General features: G+C 37.8%; 1 protein-coding gene across 1 annotated transcript in view; it reads left to right on the top strand.

Annotated features, from left to right (window-relative positions):
* Positions 1 to 26,661, top strand: part of LOC122790998 (FH1/FH2 domain-containing protein 3-like) — a 283,141-nt gene that overhangs the window by 37,655 nt on the left and 218,825 nt on the right. The gene's annotated exons all lie outside the window — the stretch shown is intronic.

The following is a 26,661-nucleotide window of genomic DNA, read 5'->3' as shown; positions in this document are numbered from 1 at the left end:
CATACTGTTTACATACCCTCTCAAACATATGAATGAAACTATCACAATTATCCCTCTCTGTAAACTGCAGAAGAAATTTACTGACCTTTTGTGCTTTTGGGGTCCAGTTACTCCCTTCCCCATTACCTCCATGACTCTGGCGAAGAGTCAGCATCTCCTTTTTGTGCTGCCTTTGTCCCTCCTTTTCCACAGCTTCCATTTCCAAATGCCTGGCATCCAACTCAAGTCTCTTTAGCTCCAGATGGATTTTTAAGTCCTCCGCACAAAGGTTGAGCTGTCCATTCCCTGAGTGTTGTACATCTCCACGGACCATCTGATCATCCTCCTGGTTGCTGTTTCCTGATGCAGCTGTGACCAAAGCTGCAATCATATCTGCCTTAGTCAGGTTTCCCTGCACCAGTCTTTTAGCCTGGCACATCTCCTCCAACTGGCTGCTTGTCAGCTTTCAATATTCTTCTGTTGACATGCTTGCCTGCTCTCCCTGACTAACTAAGCTAACAAAAGAAATAAAACAACTGTGATCTGAACTCTGTGTATTCACTGTGCGGCTGATTTAGAGTACAAAACACCTTCAGTGATCATTGTACACAAGCTACAGGAATTCACACTACCCCACACCACTACAATCCAATTAGTATTTGCCAACCAATTAATATGTGGTGTGGATATCCCACCACTGCCAAACAATTAATATATGATGCCCGTGCATTGACCCAGCAATCAAGGAGCCTCAATCCTCACCACCAACACCAGTGAGGGGTGTCCACACTGGGAAAGATAACAAATATACACACACAATAAAGTACAATTTCCCTTAAGAGGACACAGAGATCACAGTCAGTCTGGGGCTGGTTTCTCCCTTTCTCTCCAGCTCCCCGGTAAGACTCCCTACTGGCACAGCTATAGGGTCAAGATCTCAGCCTAGTGGGTGAGCTAAGACCTCCAGCACCCTCTCTGTCCAACCAGTGCTTCTTGTCCCTGCCCAAGTAGCTGACACACACACACACACACACACACACACACACACACACACACACACACACTTTGAGATATGAGTTATATACAAACACACAGACACCCCTGGGGAAGGCTGGCACAGATTCTCCAGCTGTGCCCCCTTTCTGCTCAGTCTAAAAGGTAGTACCAGCTGCCACCACCCACTAATATCAGCTACTAAAAAAGCCCTTAACAAAGGGTGTCCAATATTTACTGTGCAATATTATTATCCAAATGATGTGTGACTGAACAGCAAAGCTTATTGGAGTGACTTGGACAGTATCACGATATACATGCAATGTACTCTAGAGCTTAAATTATCTCTACATAAAACAGCCGCAGTTGAAAGGTTTAAAAATATTTAATAATAAATAATAAAAACACAAGTCAATCCTTCTTACTACACAGTTCTAGTCAAGAGTTTACAGATCACAGGAAAATGCTTAAATAATACAGCAGAATAGTTCTGACATCAACACAAAAAACAGTTAGTCTAATCTTCCTATTTCCTAGCTATTTCTAAGAGAAACAGTAAAGCCTAAGATCCTACTTACATACAGAACACAGGTGGATACTGGTGAGTTGGATGTTCTCAAGACAAATGCAAAATTTTCTCTAATTCTCTCTCTTTTAATTGATAACACAATGCTGCTTCACATTACATCATTCTTAATTTTCTGTTTTCCCAGACTAACAGAAACTCAGAGGTTAATAGCCCTTTTGATCTTGCAGATGGTCAGGAAGCCAGAGCAATAAAATAAATTATACCTGTAAATTCTAGCCATTAACTCTGGCCTCAAAACAATAGGAAGAATTCCTTCATTTAGACATCTCAGCTCTGAGGTTTGGCATCAAACAATTACACAATGTTTGACTTATTAGCTTTCCTACAGCAGAGTGCACTGTTGTTACATTTTTGCAGTTCCACATTTAACACCATTTTTCCCATTTAAGAGAACAAGCCTGTGGCTTATATTAATATTTACTAATGACAGAATTATCTACAAAATTCTACCTGGCTAGGCTGGCAGCCTTCATCTATCTTCACATTCTTTTTTAAAAAACAGGACTCCAAATTATTTTCTAAAGCATGTTCCAATAAAAACAGTGAATGACATACACCTCTTTAACTAACCAGCTGTAACACCACAACATTGGTTCATAGGTAGGTACTAGGCTATCGGCCCAAGGGCCTATTTAAGCCTAGCCAGCAAGGTTCCCTGGCTTATGTCACCCAAGAAATTTATTTTCCTGTGCCCCTGTCGAGCAGAGCCACAGAAATGATCCCCTGGGTGTATTTCCTATTTCCCATCCACTCATCAAGATTTTTCTTGAAGAGTGCAAATGAGGAACTTTGCTTGACATAGATGGGTAGCTTGTTCCAGAGTATGGGAAGTCTCCACATCATTTGGGGACTTGACTATGGCTCCTAGGTTGCAGTCATCTGCGAACTTCATTAGCCAAAGGTCTTCTGTGCTAGCCTGTACTTCAGAGAAGTACATACCAAACAGGAGAGGTCCCAGGACTGAACCCTGTGGTACTCCACTTGTCACTGATTTGAAGTCAGATTTGGAGTCTGCAACTTTTACAGTGTGGGTTCTGTCAGTGAGCCAGTTGGTAACCTATCTTGTGATGTAGGGATTTATACCTAGTTTAGTGAGTTTAGATATAATTCCAGAATGGGCAATGGTGTTGAAAGCCTTGGTGAGGTCAAGATAGGCTGTGTGAACCACCTTACCCTCATCTACGGCTTTGGTGACTGCCTCAAAGAAGTCGATCAGGTTTAGGAGGCATGATCTGCCTTTCACAAGCCCGAACTGGGTGGGGTCCAGAGGTTGGAGGTTACCAATGTTTTTGTTTATGAGTTCCATGATGATACGTTCCATGGCCTTACAGGCCAGGCTCATCAGGCTAATAGGGCGATAGTTCCTGCGATCAGTGGTGGCTCCCCCTTTGTGGAGTGGGATAACTGTTGCCATGTACCATTCATTGGGCCTGATGTGAGGCTATGATTGAACACGCTGCTTAGGTGTGGAGCCAGTTCATTCTGAAGTTCATGTAAAATGCAGCCTGGGATGTTGTCCAGTCCCATGGATGCTGTGTTTTTGGCTTTAGAGAGCGCAGCTTTTACCTGTGTAGTTGTGATTACAGGGACTCTGCATTCTTCCTGTATAGATATTGGCCCTTTAGGGGGTGAGAGGGAGTTAAAGATAGCACTTAACCTATCTGCCAGGATGTTGGCAATATCAGTTGATTCTGTAATTTTTGTGCCGTTGTGCTGTACCTCAGAGCAGATCTGGGTGTTGCCACTGAGATTCTTGACATAGCTATAGAATGCTTTGTGGTTGTCCCTAGAATCAGTGGCGATTTTGTTTTCATAGCTAGCTTTGGAGGATCTTATAAGGGATCTCAGCTTCTTACCAGATGACCAGGGAGCTCCTCCACTCATGGGATTTTACTCTCTTTTGCAACAGTTTCTTCCTTCTGTTGTAGAGTTTGTTTGTGGCAATGGGACCACCAGATTGGCTTCCTTTTTTGGAGGATAACGTCTTGGTTCTGTTTGAGATAGCACGATCCATGCACTCATGGAAGTGCTTATAGAGTGCATTTGTGTAGGATTCAGCAGTCTTAACTGTATTGTCCATCTGCATGGGTGTCATGAAGTTCATCACTTCTGTCTTAAGAAGCATGAAGTTAGCTTTGGAGAAATTCTTTACCATGGTTTCCTTAATGGGGGATGGGGGAAGGATGTGGCTATCTAGGTTGATTAGCTTATGGTTGGATCTGACCAACGAGGAGTCGACTTCAGGTGTGGAACACCAGTCACTCATGTTAGTAATGACTAGGTCTAGGATATTGTTGCCCCTGGTGGGGGTGTGGATAAGTTGATTCAGGGCATTGGAATTTAGGAATTCCAGGAATCGTTGAGCGAAGGAGTTGGTACATGAGTAGTTTCCCAGTTAATGGTGGGGTAGCTGAAATCGCCCATTATTAGGGTGTTTGGTTGAACCCTAATATTTTCCAGTATATCAAGAAAAAAAGAGTGGGAATCCTGGGAATGGTGGGGGATCTGTAGCAAGCTACAATTTGGATTGCAGTTTTGCCCAGAGTTAGTTGCACTTGGATAACCTCGGATGCATTATGCTGTGCAACTCGCTTGGAGGTGTGAATATCTTTAATGAATATGGACATACCTCCACCTTTGGTGTTCCGGTCCAGGTTCGATGACCGAAAGGTGTGGTATGAGTTATAGCCTGGTAATGCAGGGGTGCTCTCTGAAGCCTTGAACCTGGTCTCAGACACTGCACAGATATCAATGTTCTCCATTTTAAAGAGTGCCTTGAGGGGGTGCATTTTGAGATTTAGACTTCTAGCATTGAGTAGCATTAACCCAGTTTTTGCTTGCCTGCTCCTGTTAAGGTGGTGAATTTGTCATTTGAACTTTGCCTAAAAAAGACACTATAGGGGCGGCAAGAGCCTTAGCCAGTATCTGGAATCCCAGGGGTGACAGGTGCAGGCCATCTCTAGAAAAGAATCATGGTCTGTCAACATGTCAACCCAGGCAGACAGATATTGGATCCCCTTAGAATGACACCAGAAGCTTAGCCAATTGTTGAAGTCAATCATTTTGTCCTTGTACTACGGTATCATTCTGGGCGATGACAGGATGATAACACAGTACAAGGAGAAAATGATTGATGTCAACAATTTGCTAAGCTTCTGGTGTCGTTCTAAGGGGATCCAGTATATGTCTGCCTGGGACGACATGGTTGACAGACCACGATGCTTTGCCAGAGATGGCCTGCATCATTCTATAGGGAATAGACTTCCAGAAGGATATAATGAGAAACCTTGTAAAGTATTTATGTGTGGATGCTCATTTACAGGATAAACCTTTAACAAAATGTTGATCAAACCTTTAAACTACCAAAGTACTTATTTTACAGCTTTGCTTATTTGTAGCTTCTAAAACATTGTGTTCAGTTACTTTGGTGAGGTTTTCTTGTCAGTTACCAATAGTATGAAGAGTTATGACAGGAGATGGGGGACCTGTTCACTGGTTAAAAATTAAGCAGATGGATGCATAGTGTCAACAAATTATTGAAAGTATTACTTATAAGAGCGAAACCAGACAGAGGTATTTCTGGGATATGGAGGTTTTGGTGTTTTAGGAATGCTGCATATTAAGGGATGGCAATATTTATTTATTACAGATATTTATTTATTTATTTATTTATTAAATTGTATTCACTTATTATGATATTTATTAATGAAAGGTTTCTGCATGTTAGTAAAAAGATTATGGTGCTTCTCTAAGGCAGAATAAAGGACTGAATCTGGGAATTCAAGGAAGTCTTCAGAATGATAAATTGTGTATGTCTGTATGCAAGTATGTATGTAAGTATGTATGTTTTTTTTAACTGTGATACTCTGACTAGGACATGGAAGACCCCTTTTCAGCAGTCACAAGAAAAGCTCCAGAAAATTTAATGCAGATAATAGTGAATATAGGATCAGTAAAAGTGTCATATGTCACACAAAAGTAAAAAAAAAGAATGTGCATGATCACCACACATGGTAGAAGTGAAACTTTTGTAAGGAACTGTGAAGGAAAGCAAATGGAATTATAAATGAAGGAGTGTAACAGTCAGACTGTGGTAGCTAGAATGATTTCAGCAAGCAATAATGCCCCCTAGGCTGTGTGTTAATGTGTAATTAATGCCCACTCACACCTATGGAAGGGCATTAATTACACATTAACACATACCCTTGAGGGCATTACTGTGCTCAAAAAAGGACTTTCTGTAAAATTGTTGTGTTTTACTTATTTATATATTTTTTATTACTATATTATTTTTTAATATATTTTTGATGTAAAATAGTTCCTCCTCCTAATATTTCAAACTTGCTGTAGTATATGTTAATGGTGTTGGAGAAGGCATTTTACATCCAAAATATAACATTTAAAAAAAATGTACTGTTTTTTACTTTTTTTTTTTTTTTTTTCTTTTCTTACTCCTAAAATGTTTGGTTTGTTGCGAGTTATTAGAGATTAATGTCACTAAACAATGACATAGATTTGAGTTTCAAGCTTTTACTTTCTTCAGAAAATTCATGTTAACATAAATGCTTTACTTAAGCAGGTTTGTAATTTTATAAGAGCAATACTTGAAATCTGTTTCTGTTGTTGAGCATTTGTTCCCCCTTTACTGTAGGCTTTATCCAGATTTCTTCAGCTGAAAGGTCCAGAGGCACGCAAACCTCTTTACTGCCGCTGCTGCCAGTGGTCATCTCACTCACTCTCGCACGTGCACACCTCTGCTTCAGAAAATGCATGCTAACGGAAACCCTGCTATTCTAGCAACTTTCTAAGTTTATAAGAGTAATATATAAAATCCGTCCCTATTTTTGAGGCTTTGATCCCCATTGTTCTTGTACTAACAGGTTAACTGGTGCGTGTGTGTGTGTGTGTGTGTGTGTGTGTGTGTGTGTGTGTGTGTGTGTGTGTGTGTGTGTGTGTGTGTGTGTGTGTGTGTGTGCATGTGTGTCTGTGTGTGGTTGAAAAGCTAGAGTATGGAAGTGAAACTCCACCCTTAGTGAGCAGAGTTTGACTTGTGTACTGCTGTTTCAGTTTTTCATTTCACTCCAAACTCGCACTATCTTGCCTAAAGAAGTTTCACTTCAAAAGTAATATGCAGAGAAGCAAAAAAGTATTGTTCAGTTCACAAAAAGGGGAAAATAAAAGAATCCAAAATACATTGCAATATGCACAGAAAATATCTGAAGATTCAAATGTAGTACATTAAAGTGAATATAGTAGCAGTAGAAGTAACATGAGGCTAAGAAAATAAAGAAAAAATATTGTACAATTGACAAGTAGAGTAAATATCTATATAAACTATAATGCATTGTGGTATACATTTGGAGAGTGAGTGGAAAGCTGAATAGATAGAACAAGGTGAGATAGAAGGATATAAAAATATGTTATAGCAAGAAAGTGAGTAAGGAGAAGTCGGAAAATAGATGGTACAGATAATTGAAATGAAGAGACAGATAGTGTAGTAGAGTACTGGACTATGTTGAAAAGCAGATGTTATAGACTGATCTTGTGAAGAAAGGAGATAAGAAAGATAGGAGTAGGGAGGGAGGAAGTAGGAAGGTGGAAAGAAAGGAAGACATGGGAAAAAGAAAGGAGTTGAAAAGTTGGTAGAAGGGAGAGGGAGGAGGAGAAAGAAGTGGGAGACAGTTGGAGAAAGATTCTAGAGAAGGTGAGAGAAGGGGGGATGGGAAATTAGATAAAATAAAAGAAAAAAAAGGAGTAAGTCTAGGAAGAGGGGATAGCTGGAGGTGATAACTTCTTGACTCTGTTTCGATATTACCAAAAAAGAGGCAAGAGACCAGTCCAGCGGCATAAAGGAATAAAACCCTGACTATGACGCAGTCAACCTGCATTCATTTAGCAGCCCAAGCAACTGATGGAGCAGCAGGGAAGGCTGGATTGCTAGCAGGATGCATGGTCTAAACAGGATTAGAATAGGAACATAGTGGAGCTGCCACGGTGGCAGGGCGAAATGCCACAAGTCCATATTGGATGCGTGCCCCTGACCATCACTATGGGATCTGATCGGGAGGTATGGTGAAACAGGATAGGTCATAAGTAAAAAAAAATCCTGGCTTGAAACAGAATAGCATGAAACTCCAGGACACCTAAGCTCCTCTCTGACTGTGGTTTTAAATTTGGGAATTGGACCAGAGTGATTGGAGTGCCAGCAGGCCCAGTACACCCAGTAAAGGATGTGAGGCACTGGAACAGCTATCAGAATGACAAACATTTTTTGATTGGGTGTGACCTTAGTGGGAATTTGAGTGCAGATAGGAAGAGGCAAAATGTTGATGAAATTAATGTATCAATAGGAAATAAGGTAATTAGGTAGTATGCACTACTCATTCTGGGTTGACATTCTGGTAAACATTTTAGGAGAATTTTCAAAGTAGGAAAATGATTTTATTATTTTTTTCGGCAAAAACAATGTAGCTAAGAACATTACTGAAATTAAGTAGTCAGGGTTTTCAGAACATATGAAGGTGGCAAATGAGAAAATAATTGGTATTTCTGAAGACATAGCCACTGGTATATTTAAGACAGATATAGAGATGTTATTGAGTGTTGAAGTAAGCGCATATATAGATCAATTTTTTTCTGGATCCTTTACGGTTATGTGTAGGCATATGCAATTTGAATGGCATAATGGACTCCTTTTAAGTAGAAGATAATTGTGGAGTACAACTGGAGGAAAAAAAAAAGATGAAGGTAAACAGAGGAAGATATTACATAAGTGGAACAGTAATATAAGAGATGATAAATCTAAGAAGGCATCAGAGCAAGCATTTGAAGAGAATAAAAGCAGATTATTGGCATGGCAAAAAAGGCAGATATATGCTGTTAAGGGTAGGAAGGAAGAGATGTCCCTTTCATTTTAGACATTTTAAAGAAGAAATTGTTTGAACACTTTCTGGAGTTTTGCAAATGCTTTGTGCAGTTAGGGCAGTGGACAGTGAAAGTAAAACATTGCAAGTGCAAGATTCTTTAGTAAGTATGGTTAACTGAAAGGCGATGAGAATGAATAAGGTATGACACTTAAGGGGTACCAGTTCCAATAGAACACTCAGGTGATGTTGACAGTAATCCACATGGATGTGTTGCATAAAAATAGTAGATTTATTGAGCGCGCTTTCGTCTTAGAAACCAAGACTTCATCAGAAAACAGTTACAGTTCAAACACACAGTGCTTTTATACCCTTGAGCTAATGAAATAATTAATTAGCAATCAATTATACATCTCCCCTGTCATACTTAAAGCAGCATACCAATATTTCATGATTTTAAAAAGTTTTAAAAACTACAAGTAAATGAAGCTATAAAATACAATGAAATATGGTACTAGTACATTATATATAAATTAATGACAGTAATAATAAAATATAATTTAATATATACCATATACATTATTAAGAATAAAATATAACTTTTTCTACTTAAAAGAAAACATTTAAAGCTTAAATGAATGGTATTTTAATATAGGCATAATACTACATGCTTCATTAATACCTGGGGGGGGGGGTGGAATTCAGTCTTAGCTGCCACTTTAACTCTTCCCTATCTAACCTGTTTTTCCAATCACCACCCCTGATGTCATTGCCAAGGTTCTCAAGAATACCAAAAAGAAAAGTTTTACATAAACTATTACCCTTTAAATGCTTGTAGAGAGCATTATCATCCTCATGTCTAATGGCATAAAGGTGCTTGTAGATCCGTCTACGCAAAGCCCTTTCAGTTTTGCAGTTCTGACAAATAGAAATATAAACCAGTTGCTTGGAGCCACATAAACCTCTCTTCAACCACACCTTTCTCTTAGGGGAATCAATTTCCACCCAGTCGACCCCTAAAATATATGAACAGTATGCACAGGAACCACAACTCCTAGTTCCTCTTGATGTATCATTTATTTTTATGGGATGTTCTAGTAAAAACTTGAGGTTATTATTAGTTTTAAACACAAAGTGAGGTTTTTTACCTACAAAGTCCATAAGACTGTCCTCACCCTTGAACATTATCCAATTTCTCTTCACTATTTGTTGGATGTCCTTACTGAGTAACCCATATGTCAAAACCATGGACTGACTATAATTTTTGTCCACAGAGTATTCAACAGGGTTTGTTAAAATCTCAAGTGGTTTACCATTAGGGGTACAAATTTCTTACCCATTCATTTAAAACCTCCTCACACACAGAATGTAACAAGGGGGTGAGTAACCCCTATCCATAAAGAGGTTAACCAGGGTAGCTATCTCAGTCTTACAAATCTCTTTACTAGAGCACATCCTGGCTACCCTCACCATTTGGCCCTTCACAATATTTTTCTTAATGTATTCTGGTTGACAACTATTATACTCAAATAGTCATTTGAAAACGTAGATTTTCTATATATTCTCGACACAAAACAACCCTTAGTATTATTCACAGAAATAGTTACATCCAGATAGTTTATAGACTTATTGTCTTGTGTAGCAGTAAATTTGAAGTAATCACAAACAGTGTTGATGTAAGCAAAAAATTCCTTTATAGTGTCATTCCCCTCCATAAAATAAAAATGTCATCCAAAAAACAGAGGTAGGTCCACCATTGACCTGAGAATTTGCTGTTAAATATATATAATTTCTCCCAAGAATACATAACGAGGTTCGCAAAAAGGGGGGCACAACTAATACCCATAGCAACCCCTTTTGTCTGTTTGTAAAACTCCCCCTCGAATATAAAAAAAAAATTTTTTAAATTAATTTCCATAAGGACCATTACAAAATTCATTAAAGTGTTGCTTAAATTACAAACATCTAGTAAAGCTTTATAGAAAAGGTTCAAACTCTCACAATGGGGAATAGAAGTGAATAAATCTACTACGTCAATAGTAGAAAAAATATTTGTCTCATGGAAATATTCACTTTTTATCTTGCCCAAAAAATCCCATGAGTCATGTAATATATAATCAATGTTCTTTAAGTTCCCACGAACCATCCTTTCTACAAATATCCCCAGTCGGTAGGTCATACTGTTCTCAGAACTTATAATCAAATGATATGGAGGGTCAGATATATTTTTGTGGGTTTTAGGAATACCAAACATAATAGGAGTTCTAGGATGCTCATTACACAAAAATTGAAATATTTCTTCATTAATTACACCCTGTAATAATGAATCTTCCAAACATAACTGAATTTTCTTATGAGCTACATTAATTTCATTAATGGATGAGACTTCATATTTATCATCATCCTGTAGCATACTAAAAATGTTACTGGTATAGTCCATCTTCTCCACTATTATCATACCACCCCCCTTGTCAGGTTTCATAAACCTCAGGTTCGAATTACCACGAAGTTCCTTTAGGAGGTGGTTTTCTTCATAACTAAGATTATACTGCTTATGTTTGGAATTATAATAGGTTTCATAAATCTCTTGTGTGCATACTTTTTCAAAAGTAGAGATTATAGGATGTAAAGGAGGATTAAAACAACTTCTCCATTTGAAATTTAGAGGTCTAGGTACTACGGAGGTATCCTTAAATAGATATTTTAGATTTAACTTCCTTGTATATAGTTTAAAATTTGTAATAATATGGGAGATATCTCCCTTACAATTAGGAACAAACTTAATACCTTTCTTCAACAGAGAAAAATACTCTTTGTTATTTTCTAAACCAGCGTAGTTGAATATGCTGAACCCCTTGTAACTCAATAGTATCCCATCAAAGGAATTCATTATTTCTTCCTCTGGGACTTCTAGGTCACTTAATAGTGACTGCCATTTCTCCATTTCTGGTAAGGGGCCCTTCACCTCCCTCCCTTGTTTCCCCCTTGTTGCTCTAAAAAATGCTTCCCTTTAGGTGCATTATACTTGCTCTGTAACCATTCAGATCTCCTAAGTACTGGAAATTCCTGGTCATAATTTTCAACCACTTCGTTAGTGTGTGAACGTGAGGAATGAAATCCTTCTCCATTCCATTCATTATTGTTCTTAAAATATGATTTAGGAAAAGGGTAAGCATTTCTGTCTTTGTATTCACAAGCATCCCTATATAACTTTTTACGCTTCCTTTTTACATTATCATTGACCTGTTGCTCAATTTTATCAAACATACTATCATATTTGTAACATATTTCATCAAAATGTGCATCACTTAAAACAATTTCATTTAACCTTTCCACATCCCCAAATAAAGCTTCTATTTTTTATTGTTGATCTTAATAATGAACTCCATGAGTTCAACACCATGTCTGTCAAACATTTCAATGTGTTCAAGACATTCTGGGTCATCTTCGGACAAACCATTAGGAAAGTGAAAAACCCTTAGTCCCTTTGGTACTCTTTTACTTTTATACTTTCCTTTAAAAACCCAATGTCACATTGGAGGTTACGTACCTTCTCCAATTTACTTTCCAAGTCTCTCAAAACATTGTTTATGTTCCCTTCTCGAGCTTGGGTATCAGGTAGTGTGGGACTAATAGGAAAAATGTCAGTTTGGAGCCATTCACTCAGGGTCGGCCTCCTTTCCGAGAAGGTTGAATCTTGCTGCACCTGGTCACATGGTATGGAATCCTGGATTGTAGACCGGTTGTTAGAGCTTTGTGTAAGCTTCTTACGTGCACCCGGGTCTCGTGTAAGGGTTTCCTCCTTCCTGGAACAACCTGCCTCCACAATTGAAACCGGCATGGTTTCTGCCCTCCTAACTGAGCCTCCCGGCCCCTGTAATCATTCGGCAGCTGCTTGCAACTCTGTTACCTTCCCAGTGAGAGTTGCAATAATGTTAGTAAGCTGCACCAAAGTTGTAGTTTCGTTCACCCCATTATTGGTCATCCAAATATCATTGCTTTCCAAAAAGAATGGAGACGGACTATTTTCAATAGAATCCGCCATCCTTTACAACAGTTCTTGAAATAATTATAACCAAAACGTTGTCACCACTTGTATCTGTTCCACCTCAGTATAAAACGACTCCAAAAACACAAAACCAGGAACTGCAAGACACCAACCATAAACAAAAGTACACCAGTTCTGATAGAACACTCAAGTGATGTTGACAGTAATCCACACGGATGTGTTGCATAAAAATAGTAGATTTATTGAGCGCACTTTCGTCTTAGAAACCAAGACTTCATCAGAAAACAGTTACAATTCAAAAACACAGTGCTTTTATACCCTTGACCTAATGAAATAATTAATTAGCAATCAATTATACATCTCCCCTGTCATACTTAAAGCACCATACCAATATTTCATGATTTTAAAAAGTTTTAAAAACTACAGGTAAATGAAGCTATAAAAATACAATGAAATATGATACTAGTACATTATATATAAATTAATGACAATAATAATAAAATATAATTTAATATATACCATATACATTATTAAGAATAAAATATAACTTAACGTTTTGGTTATAATTATTTCAAGAACTGTTGTAAAGGATGGCGGATTCTATTGAAAAAAGTCCGTCTACTTTTATTTTGGAAAGCAATGATGTTCGGACGAACAATAATGGGGTGAACGAAACTACAACTTTGGTGCAGCTTACTAACATTATTGCAACTCTCACTGGGAAGGTAACAGAGTTGCAAGCAGCTGTCGAATGATTACAGGGGCTGGAAGGCTCAGTTAGGAGGGTGGAAACCATGCCGGTTTCAATTGTGGAGGCGGGTTGTTCCAGGAAGGAGGAAACCCTTACACGAGACCTGGGTGCACGTAAGAAGCTTACACAAAGCTCTAACAATCAGTCGATGATCCAGGATTCCATACCATGTGGCCAGGTGTGGCAAGATTCAACCTTCTCGGGAAGGAGGCTGCCCTGAGCGAATGGCTCCAAATGGACATTTTTCCTATTAGTCCCACACCACCTGGTAGCCAAGCTTGAGAAGGGAACATAAACAATGCTTTGAGAGACTTGGAAAGTAAATTGGGGAAGGTACGTAACCTCCAATGTGACAATGGGTTTTTAAAGGAAAGTATAAAAAGTAAAAGAGTACTGAAGGGACTAAGGTTTTTTTGCTTTCTTAATGGTTTGTCCGAAGATGACTCAGAATGTCTTGAACTCATTGAAATGTTTGACAGACACAGTGTTGAACTCATGGAGTTCATTATTAAGATCAACGATAAAAAAATAGAAGCTTTATTTGGGGATGTGGAAAGGTTAAATGAAATTGTTTTAAGTGATGTACATTTTGATGAAATGTGTTACAAATATGATAGTATGTTTGATAAAATTGAGCAACAGGTCAATGATAATGTAAAAAGGAAGCCTAAAAAATTATATAGGGATGCTTGTGAATACAAAGACGGAAATGCTTACCCTTTTCCTAAATCATATTTTAAGAACAATAATGAATGGAATGGAGAAGGATTTCATTCCTCACATCCACACACTAACGAAGTGGTTGAAAATTATGGCCAGGAATTTCCAGTACTTAGGAGATCTGAATGGTTAAAGAACAAGTATAATGCACCTAAAGGGAAGCATTTTTTAGAGCAACAAAGGGGAAACAAGGGAGGGGGGGGGTGAAGGGCCCCTTACCAGAAATGGAGAAATGGCAGTCACTATTAAGTGACCTAGAAGTCCCAGAGGAAGAAATAATGAATTCCTTTGATGGGATACTATTGAGTTACAAGGGGTTCAACATATTCAACTACGGTGGTTTAGAAAATAACAAAGAGTATTTTTCTCTATTGAAGAAAGGTATTAAGTTTGTTCCTAATTGTAAAGGAGATATCTCCCACATTATTACAGATTTTAAAATATATACAAGGAAGTTAAATCTAAAATATCTATTTAAGGATACCTCCGTAATACCTAGACCTCTAAATTTCAAATGGAGAAGTTGTTTTAATCCTCCTTTACATCCTATAATCTCAAATTTTGAAAAAGTATGCACACAGGAGATTTATGAAACCTATTATAATTCCAAACATAAGCAGTATAATCTTAGTTATGAAGAAAACCACCTCCTAAAGGAACTTTATGGTAATTCGAACGTGAGGTTTATGAAACCTGACAAGGGGGGTGGTATGGTAATAGTGGAGAAGATGGACTATACCAATAAAATTTTTAGTATGCTACAGGATGATGATAAATATGAAGTCTCATCCATTAATGAAATTAATGTAGCTCATAAAAAATGCAGCTATGTTTGGAAGATTCGTTATTACAGGGTGTAATGAATGAAGAAATATTTCAATTTTTGTGTAATGAGCATTCTAGATCTCCTATTATGTTTGGTATTCCTAAAACCCACAAAAATATATCTGACCCTCCATATCGTTTGATTATAATTTCTGAGAACAGTTTGACCTACCCACTGGGGATATTTGTAGAAAGGATGGTTCGTGGGAACTTAAAGAGCATTGATTATATATTACGTGACTCAGGGGATTTTTTGGGCAAGATAAAAAGTGAATATTTCCATGAGATGAATGTTTTTTCTACTACTGATGTAGTAGATTTATTCACTTCTATTCCCCATTGTGAGGGTTACTAGATGTTTGTAATTTAAGCAACACTTTAATTAATTTTGTAATGGTCCTTATGGAAATTTTTTTTAAAAATATTTTTTTTATATTTGAGGGGGAGTTTTACAAACAGACAAAAGGGGTTGCTATGTGTATTAGTTGTGCCCCCCTTTTGCGAACCTCGTTATGTATTCTTGGGAGAAATTATATATATTTAACAGCAAATTCTCAGGTCAATGGTGGACCTACCTCTGTTTTTTGGATGACATTTTTATTTTATGGAGGGGGATGAAACTATAAAGGAATTGTTTACTTACATCAACACTGTTTGTGATTACTTCAAATTTACTGCTACACAAGACAATAAGTCTATAAACTATCTGGATGTAACTATTTCTGTGGATAATACTAAGGGTTGTTTTGTGTTGAGAATATACAGAAAAACTACGTTTTCAAATTACTATTTGGAGTATAACAGTTGTCACCCAGGATACATTAAGAAAAATATTGTGAAGGGCCAAATGGTGAGGGTAGCCAGAATGTGCTCTAGTAAAGAGATTTGTAAGACTGAGATAGCTACCCTGGTTAACCTCTTTATGGATAGGGGTTACCCCATCCCCTTGTTACATTCTGTGTGTGAGGAGGTTTTAAACGAATAGGGTAAGAAATTTGTACCCTATTGGGTAAACCCCTTGAGATTTTAACAAACCCTGTTGAATACTCTGTGGACAAAAATTATAGTCAATCCATGGTTTTGGCATATGGGTTACCCAGTAAGGACATCCAAGAAATAGTGAAGAGAAATTGGGTAATGTTCAAGGGTGAGGACGGTCTTATGGACTTTGTAGGCAAAAAACCTAACTTTGTGTTTAAAACTAATAATAACCTCAAGTTTTTACTCGAACATCCCATAAAAATAAATGATACATCAAGAGGAACTAGGAGTTGTGGTTCCTGTGCAGACTGTTCATATATGTTAGGGATTGACTGGGTGGAAATTGGTTCCCCTAAGAGAAAGGTGTGGTTGAAGAGAGGTTCATGTGGCTCCAAGCAACTGGTTTATATTTCTATTTGTCAGAACTGCCAACAGTTCTATGTTGGCAAAACTGAAAGGGCTTTGCGTAGATGGATCTACGAGCACCTTTATGCCATTAGACATGAGGATGATAATAATGCTCTCTACAAGCATTTAAAGGGTAATAGTTTATGTAAAATTTTTCTTTTTGGTATTCTTGAGAACCTTGGCAATGACATCAGGGGTGGTGATTGGAAAAACAGGTTAGATAGGGAAGAGTTAAAGTGGCAGCTAAGACTGAATTCCACCCACCCCCCAGGTATTAATGAAGCATGTAGTATTATGCCTATATTAAAATACCATTAATTTAAGCTTTAAATGTTTCCTTTTAAGTAGAAAATGTTATATTTTATTCTTAATAATGTATATGGTATATATTAAATTATATTTTATTATTATTGTCATTAATTTATATATAATGTACTAGTACCATATTTCATTGTATTTTTATAGCTTCATTTACTTGTAGTTTTTAAAACTTTTAAAAATCATGAAATATTGGTATGCTGCTTTAAGTATGACAGGGGAGATGTATAATTGATTGTTAATTAATTATTTCATTAGCTCAAGGGTATAAAAGCGCTGTGTTTTTGAATTGTAACTGTTTTCTGATGAAGTCTTGGTTTCTAAGACGAAAGCGCGCTCAATAAATCTACTATTTTTATGCAACACATCCTTGTGGATTACTGTCAACATCACTCGAGTGTTCTATCGGAACTGGTGTACTTTTGTTTATGGTTGGTGTCTTGCAGTTCCTGGTTTTGTGTTTTTGGAGATATTTAAGGGGTAGTTACAGTGGAACAAAGAACAGATATAGACAAAATGATTACCTATGATAGTGACAGAGCAAGTTAATTTAGGGTCTGTGTCTTGTTTGGCTAGTTTGTGATATAGTTTTTATTATGAGTTCATGAAGTAACAGTTCAAGGTTCTGCTTCAGTTGTTTAAATAATGATTCTTTTAAAGATGTAGAAAATTCTCAGATGTATATGAAAGGATGACAGAAGTTCCATAAGTCTGGGTAAACAAATATCATCAGGGATGTCACCAAAGGAAGTTGATTGATGCACATTAGCTGTTAGTGGTTGATTGGTAGATCTGTTGGTTCCTTGCAGCATGTAATTTGAAACATAATTATATTCTTTTTCATACCTTAAAACTTCTTGAATTTCTATTGCAGTGAAGTTGCTTCAAAGTAGCTTGTTAAATGAGTTGTAGCTTCATTTCAATGCAACAAAAACAATGTTTTTTGCAGAGGTCAAGCCCCCTTGCTCCTCCCACATGTATATATATATATATATATATATATATATATATATATATATATATATATATATACATACACACACACACACACATATATACATATATATATATATATATATATATATATATATATATATATATATATATATATATATATATACTAACCCCGATGGTCCTATAATTGTGGAGACAAGAACAAAAAAACACTAAAGCCAGTAAATTAGCACTAGCAAGGATTCTACGTTTTATTTATTTAACATTTGTTGACCAGGAAAGTCTGACTAGAGCAGTGCTTATTTTCAGCATAAACCCAGGGAGAACTTGTCCAGTCACACATATTTAGAATGTGGGAGGAAACTGGAGCACCTGGAGGACACCCACATGAACAGAGGGAGGACATGCAGACCCTGCATAGAAGGCGCACCAGCTAAGAATCAAACTGGAGAACCTCTTGCTGTGAGGCAACAATAGTAACCACTGCACCACTGTGCCACCCATATTTTCTATGTGAGAATTGCCACTCAGCAAGTTTGTTCTCATCAAAATAGGATCAATATGCTGTAACCTAGCTGACTGGTAACTCAACTAATAGTGGATAAGCCTAAGGTATATTTGCTCATATGTAAGAGCAAATGTAGTAAAATCATTATGTTTAGTACTGTCATCATTTAAAACTATAATCTCTTCTTACAATTCATTAAACAAATATCCCCATGTTCAGTTATGATTTTCTTGAGGAAATATGCAACCCAATCAAAAACAGTACAAAGTTTTTAAACAAAGTGTTGGCAGCTGTGGAACCACTGGAAAACTTGGACATCCCCAAAGTCCATAGCACATATTTACCTGCATCTATAAGGATTATTACAGTTTTTAAATGCTTTATGAGACTATATAGATAGAGTATGGAGCAAAAAAAAATTAAGTAAATTTAATAAAGCAGAAAGGTAGAAAATAAACCAAGTAAAACTGCATAAGTAGGCTAGTCAGACTCAATCCAACAGTAATAACAAATAATGGCATTCAAACAGCTAAAAATAATAGGAACTAAAATAAATTTTCTAATGTAGGTTTAGGGCAAAATGTCAGAGAGTTTCTTAACTAACCACAGAAAAACACTGCATAGAGAGCTGGCAAGCTAAGCTCCAACTCTCCTGGGTCTTACCAGATTTCCTTTCACCAACAGTTGCAATAGCAGTAAGGCAAACTGACAACACAGGTTATGGATAGCAGAGGCTGGGGGACAGAAGGAGGAGTAAGGCAAACTGACAACACAGGTTATGGATAGCAGAGGCTGGAAGACAGAAGGAGGCAGAGATGTTTCAACTATAAATGGAAGGTGATTGGAAGAGGTGTGGAGAAGGGAAGCATGTAAGAGAATATTTAAGTTGGAAATGAAAATGTAGGGACTCAGGAGGCTAGAGTGGAAGATAAAAACATAAAGTGGGTGCATCAAGGAAGGAGGGAGGATGGACAAGCAATGACAGTACCAAATAGAGGTGGCCTGGACTAAAAGCAGTCCAAAGGCAAGATTTGTAGGAGCCAGGAGTATATGCAGTTGGAGTGGGAGATAATGTGAAATTGTAGATATGGGAAATAATTAGTTGACATAAGTGGGTGTGTGGTTGGTAGGAAATCCAAAAGAAGTGGATGCTCTTCCAAAAACAGACAGATAGGAGGTAAGTAATGTATATAATATAGCATGGGGTATGAAGAACAGAATTAGAGGGTTAGTTCACAGAAAATAAGCATTGCAATCAGAAATGAAGTTCAAGTCCAGAAGAAGGCTGAGGCAGGACCAGAGGAACCCTAAGAAACATGGGGATATCAAAAGACAGAAAGTACGGTATGGCAGATGGAGGGATGAATAAGAACAGAAAGAAAATGGAATAAATCATTAGCTAGCCAGGAAGGGACATAAAAGGATTCAACAAAGATTTAATGTAGAAGATCTGGCATTAAATATCAGGACTTTTGGCAGGACTCAAAAGTTAACACTTAGGCTGTGGTTAAGGTAATAATGATTGTCAATTATTTCATTAAGAGGATCCGAACTTCAGAGATGGGGGAACTGCATTAGTCTAACCATTATGTAGATAGTTCAATATTTCAGTTAAAACTGAGCTAGGACAAAAAGCCAATTTAAAGCACAGGTTCCATAATAAAAGTAAAAGCTCTAGAGTCCATCCATGTTTCTAACTGCTTTTTAAAAATATACATTATAATGAGCTTGATTGTCAAATGAACAAAGGTAATCTATTCCACAATTTAACCATAGATTGTGTTAAATATCTAGTTCTCAAGACAATACTGCTTTTAATAATTCTGTACGTATAGCTTATTCCACTTGTTGCCTTGCTTGAGTTCAATAACTCAGTATTTAACACAGCTCTTAATTTTTTAAAGGATAAACACAGTTTTCCCCTTAAATACTTATAAATAACTGAAAAAATACATAGACTCTCAAGTCTAGATTGGTATGAATTAACATTAATCTCTGGTATTCTCTCAGTGAACTTACATTTTGTACCTTCATCCTTATTATATAAACAAAACAGCATGTTATATTCTATAATCAGATGAACATAAGCTATGAACAATTTGTTGTGAACTTCTTTGTTCCCTAAATTCAATTTCCTGAGAAATAGACCAACAACTTAAATAGATTTTTTTTTCTGAGCATTAGACCAGAACTTAATATTATTACTAGCAATAAAACTGACGTTCTTGTATTCTATCAAGTTCTGTAAGTCAATGGGCCTTAGATAAATCCAATTATACAACTACTACTGAAAGTGCTTGGTCCACAGCTAATGAAAATGGCTCATAAAAATGTAAAAGATAACCCAGGAGAGTATAGCAGTTAGTAATGGTCATGAAAAAGAGTACATTTGGGCCTCATGCCATGGCTCATAATGGGGCCAACAACATGGCAGCATGGATAATGAAGGAAGGTACCAGAAAGGCAAAGGGAGAGGTCAACAGATGTCATAAGCTTAGGTACATGGATACATTTTTAGAGGTGACTGTATCCAACAAACAAAAAAAACTAAGAATCAGGGATTACAATGCATGGCTGAAGACAACAACAGGTATTTTGGCAACCAGGAAGAAGCATGTAATCCAGCAATGTGGCACAGAGCAATGGAGCTCTGACTACGACCCAGAAGACTTGAGGTCTGTTAGCATGTTCAGCCACTGTTACAGTGAGGTGGGGGTGACAAAGGTGTGTTTATTTGTTGGCACACCCACCAGTGGGGAGGCATTTGGTGGCTTCCCCCCTTTGAAGTTTGTTGCCTCCAGGGCTGAGGCAAGAAGGCCACATCCAAAACATCCCACAGGATGAGGAGGGGTGTAGGCATGACCACCCTTTCTGCTGATGGTAGCCCTTGTGTTGGTATGTGCAGAGTTGTGCATGCTTATGCAGTAGGGTATAGGTGATTTCCACAGTGATGTAGGTACTTACATCATGCCAAATGAATGGGTTAGGCTGTATTTATAAAACTGCCTCATACTCTGCCTCACTGACAGTAACTCCATCATGTGTTCCAACCATGGAAATGAACAGGTGCTGGAGGCTTTCATGTCAATAGGGAAATGAATGGGGTCTGGTGGATTCACTCCAATGGGGAATGAGTGGACGCCAACTATTCTCGCCATTATAGAGAATGAATGGGGAATGGCTGTAGAGGTGTGATGGTTGGAAGACATGGGGATATAAAAAAACCCTTGTAGGCATTGGCCAGAATTGCTGTCAAACGTTAGGAGGAGAAGAAAAACTGCAATCAAGCATCTGCGTGACAAGGCAGGACTTAGGGGTATTGAAAATGAGAAGTGAGCATGAAGACCATTCAGGATGACATAAGGAGGAAAGGAGGGTAAATGCAAAAACAGGGATTGGAAAGTGATGTTGTACAATGTTATGATCCGCAAAAAAAGATGAGAATTAAAGTAAATATTGTCAGAGTCACAGACACCTTAGCAATACAAAAGGGATGGGGTATGGCTGCTCCATGCTATCTTATCCTTAGGAGTGACAACAGGGAAAAATGGAGGGAATGTTCATTTATCTAAGAGATGGGCTAGGTTCAGTGTGTAGATTAACAAGAGGAAACACAAGAATGGGACACAAAGGAAGAGGTGAAGAAAGAACTACATTGACAGGAAATGTAAGCATTTTGTGGTGAAAGCTAAAGGTTGGCCATTACCTACTGCCCACTGGACTCATCAGTGGAAGAAGACAGTCTGTTGGTGGATTAGGTCACTGGAAGCAAACTAAGAATGTGGTGGTGATGGGGATCTTACTCTCTTACCTTCGGACTTGTTAGTTCCTACTGAGTAGAAGAGTAACAGATCCTGATAGAAGCAATGCAATTTATTCATGCAGTATAAGAAAACATAAGTCAAGCAGTATTCTAGATTTAGTCATTTAGTCTTCACTATGTCAGGTGTACTTTAGAATGTGAAGACCCAATCCTTGTTAGTCAGCAGGGAATATGCTATACTATGGCTTAGCTTTATCAGAGCAGTGGGAACCCATTGAAGAAACAAACAGCAGTCTGGGACTACAGAAAGCAAGACTGCAAGCAGCTGGGAGTGGTGGTTCATATTCTAAGCATACAGAATCAAACTTAAAATCTATTGCCTTTAAAAAGCTTGACAGCCATCACTTCATATTGATATATTCCACTCCCAATCTCCCTTTTAAAAATAGAAGAGAAGAATTTTGACACAGTATGGCAGCCTCTGGGTAATATAGCTGTCTCTTGTGATCATATTTATGATAATTTTATGTGCAGTAATCTCATAATGAGTAATGCCTCCCCCAACTGCCATATGCTCAAGGCAAAGATGTTCAAAGAGTACAGAGGCAGACATAGCGTTGACAAAAAGCAGAGGTCCTGTAAAGTCTGAAAAGTCCACTTATGTAGGGTGAAAGCCTTGTAGTATTTTTGGAAATGAAGCCTATTGCATGTTATTTAAATAAAAGATGAAAAAAGATAAACTGACTCCTCGACTATTTTTTAAATAAGATCTGAGAAAGTTCATATGAAAATTTAAAAAAGTGAAGGTAATTAACTGACGTGGCTCTTTTAACTATTTTCCTTTGGAACTGGAGTATTTTTTAATGTACATTTTTGAAGTAAGGGATGGGTGCACTAACTTAAAGAGGCTCATCAAGGATAGATGGGAATCCAGAAACCAAAAGGACATCAGTAAAGTACCAAAACAGTCCTTTTTTTTGGGATTCATAAAAGAAAAAGAGGGAAGAGTAGTGGATGCATAGGTAACTATGGACAAAAAAAAAAGTGGAAAACGATTTGGTCAGCTTATAGGAGGAAAACAAGCATGAGGCCTACGCGGGGTATAATTCAGAATGCTCAGAAATCTAGCAAGTTTCCTTGCAGAACACCTTAAAGAACTCTTTAAAAGAATTTTCTCTTTGTATTTTTCCTAAAGGTTAGGAGTTTTATTACTATGACACAAATGGACCCCATTCCTAAGTCAGGGCTCAGGTAATGATCATGAAATCAGTATTGATGTTGATTATGAGTTCTCTTCTTAGTGCAACAATGTACCTAGAATAACCTCCTTCTGCAGTTTGCATGGAATTAAATGTATAACTGGCATATTGAAGTATGCTTGGAAATTCTATTTTATTAGCCCCATTGCTCTTATTACTACTGGAACTGTCTGGGTAATATCAAATGTTACTTGTTCAAGGGAGCACATAGGACAAGTAGAAACAATTATATACTAGTCAGCCTGATAATGGTGACAGAGGATGTCATGGAAAGGGAGGTGAGTAGTACACTTGAAGCCTTTCTTTCTTTAATTTTAATTCTAAGGTCTCTTTCATGAGTTGGAATGGTGCTACTCATATCACCATGGTGGTCTGTAAGCTCCTTCTCTTACCCAGTACTCCATCTCTAATGTCCACTTAAACTCACTGGACTTCAGTATCACCAGCTGTCTCCCTATACTGATGAGTGAGTCAGGGTCAGTAGCCTGCTGGGCTATTGATGTTAGAGAAGGTCTGAAAACCAAATGTGCTGTTTGTCCATGTAAGTGTCTTGTTATAGATTGCATATCTACCCCCCCCCCCTTACACGTGTACACTGATACTTGAAGGTGGAATATTCAATGATGTTCTGCAAGAATTGTCACCCACTTATGTGAGTAACTTCCTCTAGGGTCTGCCCCTCAAATAGGTTCCCTCAATGGCCCTAAGTCTCCAATGAGGAAATCACCAGGAACCACCTCACACATAGGTTCATAAGTTCATAGGTTAGTACTAGGCTATCGGCGCTAGGGCCTATACAAACCTAGCTATAACAATTCCCTGGCTATTTCTTCCCACAGTATTTACTTCCCTGGACCCCTGTCTAGCAGGGTGACTGACGTGATCCCCGGGGGGAATTTCCGATCTCCCATCCAGTCATCATTCTTATATTCCCTTCTCCAAAGAAAGGTTAGCAGACATCCACTCATTCTTTTCTTCTCCGTGCCAGAGTCACCAACAAGGCCCTTATCTGCCAATTGAACCCGCCTGAGTCATAGTCAGTACATTTTCTCTCTATCCCAGTGGAGCGTGAGGTCTATCTTAAGGTCAGCCAGCTTCAATATCCACACCAGCACAGCATCACTGCCAAGAAGAGCTACCACTCTTATCTCCTGCATTCTATGACTGGGTAACTCCAGAAATGGATGAAGCAGTGCTTGTGGATGTGATGAGCTTGTCTGTCTGGATTTCAGGAATTCATTTGATTCAGTAGCCCAGAAAAGGCAGCTCAACAAAGCCGAAAAAGCTAGGATTAGGGTAGAAAGTTATGAAACAGGTATAGAATGTCTGCAACAAAGCACTGAAAGGTTGAGGATTAAGGAGGGGCTGCCACAAGCGAGGAAAGTACCTAGTACTACAAAGGTAAGTACTGGAGCCTTCACTGTTTAACACACTTCTTTTGGATATGTCAGGGTTACAATATGAGTCTATATTTCAATTATATTAAAATTGCGGTGGTGGTGCTGCGGTAGTGTTGTCGCCTCACAGTAAGACGCTGTCCGGTTCGATTCTCAGCTAGAGCGTCTTCTGCGTGGAGACATGCGTGAATGGGTGTACCTTCGTTGAAGGTTGCGCATCAGGCCTGGCAAGCCGGTACGTAAAAATCAACTGCCAATCATTAGCAGACCGGAGTTCCACTGTGGCAACCCCTAACCGGGAAAAGCCGAAAGACACAATCAAATTAAAATTGTGGCCATGGACCTGGACAAAGTGAAAAACCTGGAAAAGGGCAAAGCAGTATGAGAGGTGATAAGGGAAGTGCGTTTAAGGTAGTAACTGTAATGTTCTGTGTTTTGGAAAAAAAATAACCTGAAGATCCTATTTTAATTAGTGAATTTTAAGCTAGGAGACATAGTGGCAGAAACAAGATAGGAGGGAGCATTAGAGTGCTCCTACACCATCAGTCACAAATAGAGGAACAGCTAACAGATTGTTGCATTGTATTCTGCAGAGTGCATGGTGGCACAATAAGTATCAATGCAACCTCACAGCAAGAGGTTCTCTAATTTGATTCTTAGCTCTGGTGCTTTCTGCATGGAGTCTGCATGTTCTCCCTATTTGTTTGGATTTTGTCTGGCTACTGCAGTTTCCACCCACATTAGAAAGACATAAAGCAGATGGACTGGTAACTGTAAATTGTCCATAGGTGTACATGATGTGTGTGATACCTGGCAATCTACTTCCATTCCCTACTTGCCTAGTAAACTCTGTGGATGGCATGGGAAGTTCATGAAGTCACTATAGGTGTTGGATAAAACTCTGCAGCACTGAATGAATTTGGTAGGATATAAACTCAAGAGATAGGTTCTTTTACATTCTGGTTTGAGCACATCTAGATTATTGTGTGAAATCCTAGACATCCACATAGAAAAGGTGATGAAAGAAATGGAAAATATCCGCAGAGAAAGGTATCACAATGGGGTTGGAGGGAAAGGCATATAAACATAATCTAGATTTGCTGAACCTGCACTCATCAGGCACTAATAAAGAAAAGGGAATATGGATGTATAAAACGTTACAGAGTAAATTCGATGATTTGGAAATTAGGTGCAATAAAATGTGAGGGAAACAGGGTCATGGAGTGCATTTGGAGGTTATCCAATTTAATAGACTTGAGAAAGTTTTTTTTTTTTTTGCAGAGTTGTGAAACCTTGGAAAAGACTGTCTGAGTGGACTTTCAGTTGAGAATCCACAAAGCTCTATAAGAGGACAGACATGGAAGACCTGTTAGGATTTGATATCCCTGGGAAGAAGGGAAAACAATACTATATTAAAAATCACCCAAACGGGCAGCGCAGATAAACAAATTGTTTCCTTCTTTCAAAAATAAAATGTATAGTAATGCATTGCAATATTGTTAATTATACAAAGAGGTAAAATGTTCATATGTTTCTAAATACTTCAGAAAATAAGCAACTGAAAAGTATTTTTTTTATATGAAAGCTCAAGTCCGGTAGAATAAAATTATTGCAGATACTCCGTGACTGTTTTATATTGCTTCCAGCGTACTGAAAGCTGTTTTTGAAAACTTTGATGAAAACTATTTGGATTTTTTATTGCATTACAATATATTGTAGTACTGATTTAAACACTATGAAGTTATGGACTATTATCATAGTAAAGGAGATTTTTTTTCTGAATAACATTGCTGTTTGCATTTTTTCATCTTGCTATAAAATGCTGTCTTGCAGATAGTCTAATGGTCTTCTAGACATGGGAAGTATATAAAACTGAACAGGACAAAAACATAGACTGGAAATTTAAGCCTACATTTTGAAAATATATATCATCTGCTTTTGTCAGTGTCCCAGAAAACTGATTTGCTTTATATGACCAATTATCACCACTAAAGAAAAAATAAAACTGTTGAGCTTGCCCGTATTAGATATACAAGGTTACATACATTTGGTTTCTTATGGCATTACCAGAATTTTCATATCTTACCTATTGGTGTAGATTAGTTGGGAAATAATATCTGCAGTACTGTCCTATATACCTGGACTGTTTTAGGAAGGTGTTTTAAATTGAAATTTGCTCTGTAAGTAGAGGTGTACCTGAGTTTCTGGCTGCAGTAGTGTATTAACTTTACACAGACTCCATACAAGGCATTTATGTGACAGAGAGACAGACAGACAAACATTTCCAAAGTATTACATCTGTGTTTCCCTGGGTTCCTATTATATAATCGAAGACACAATCTTT

Source organism: Protopterus annectens, chromosome 16.part0, assembly GCF_019279795.1.
Source record: "Protopterus annectens isolate FY-2018-M chromosome 16.part0, PAN1.0, whole genome shotgun sequence".
Classification (NCBI taxonomy): Eukaryota; Metazoa; Chordata; order Ceratodontiformes; family Protopteridae; genus Protopterus; species Protopterus annectens.
Note: the sequence above shows the minus strand (reverse complement) of the source record. Positions and strands in the feature narration are given on the sequence as shown.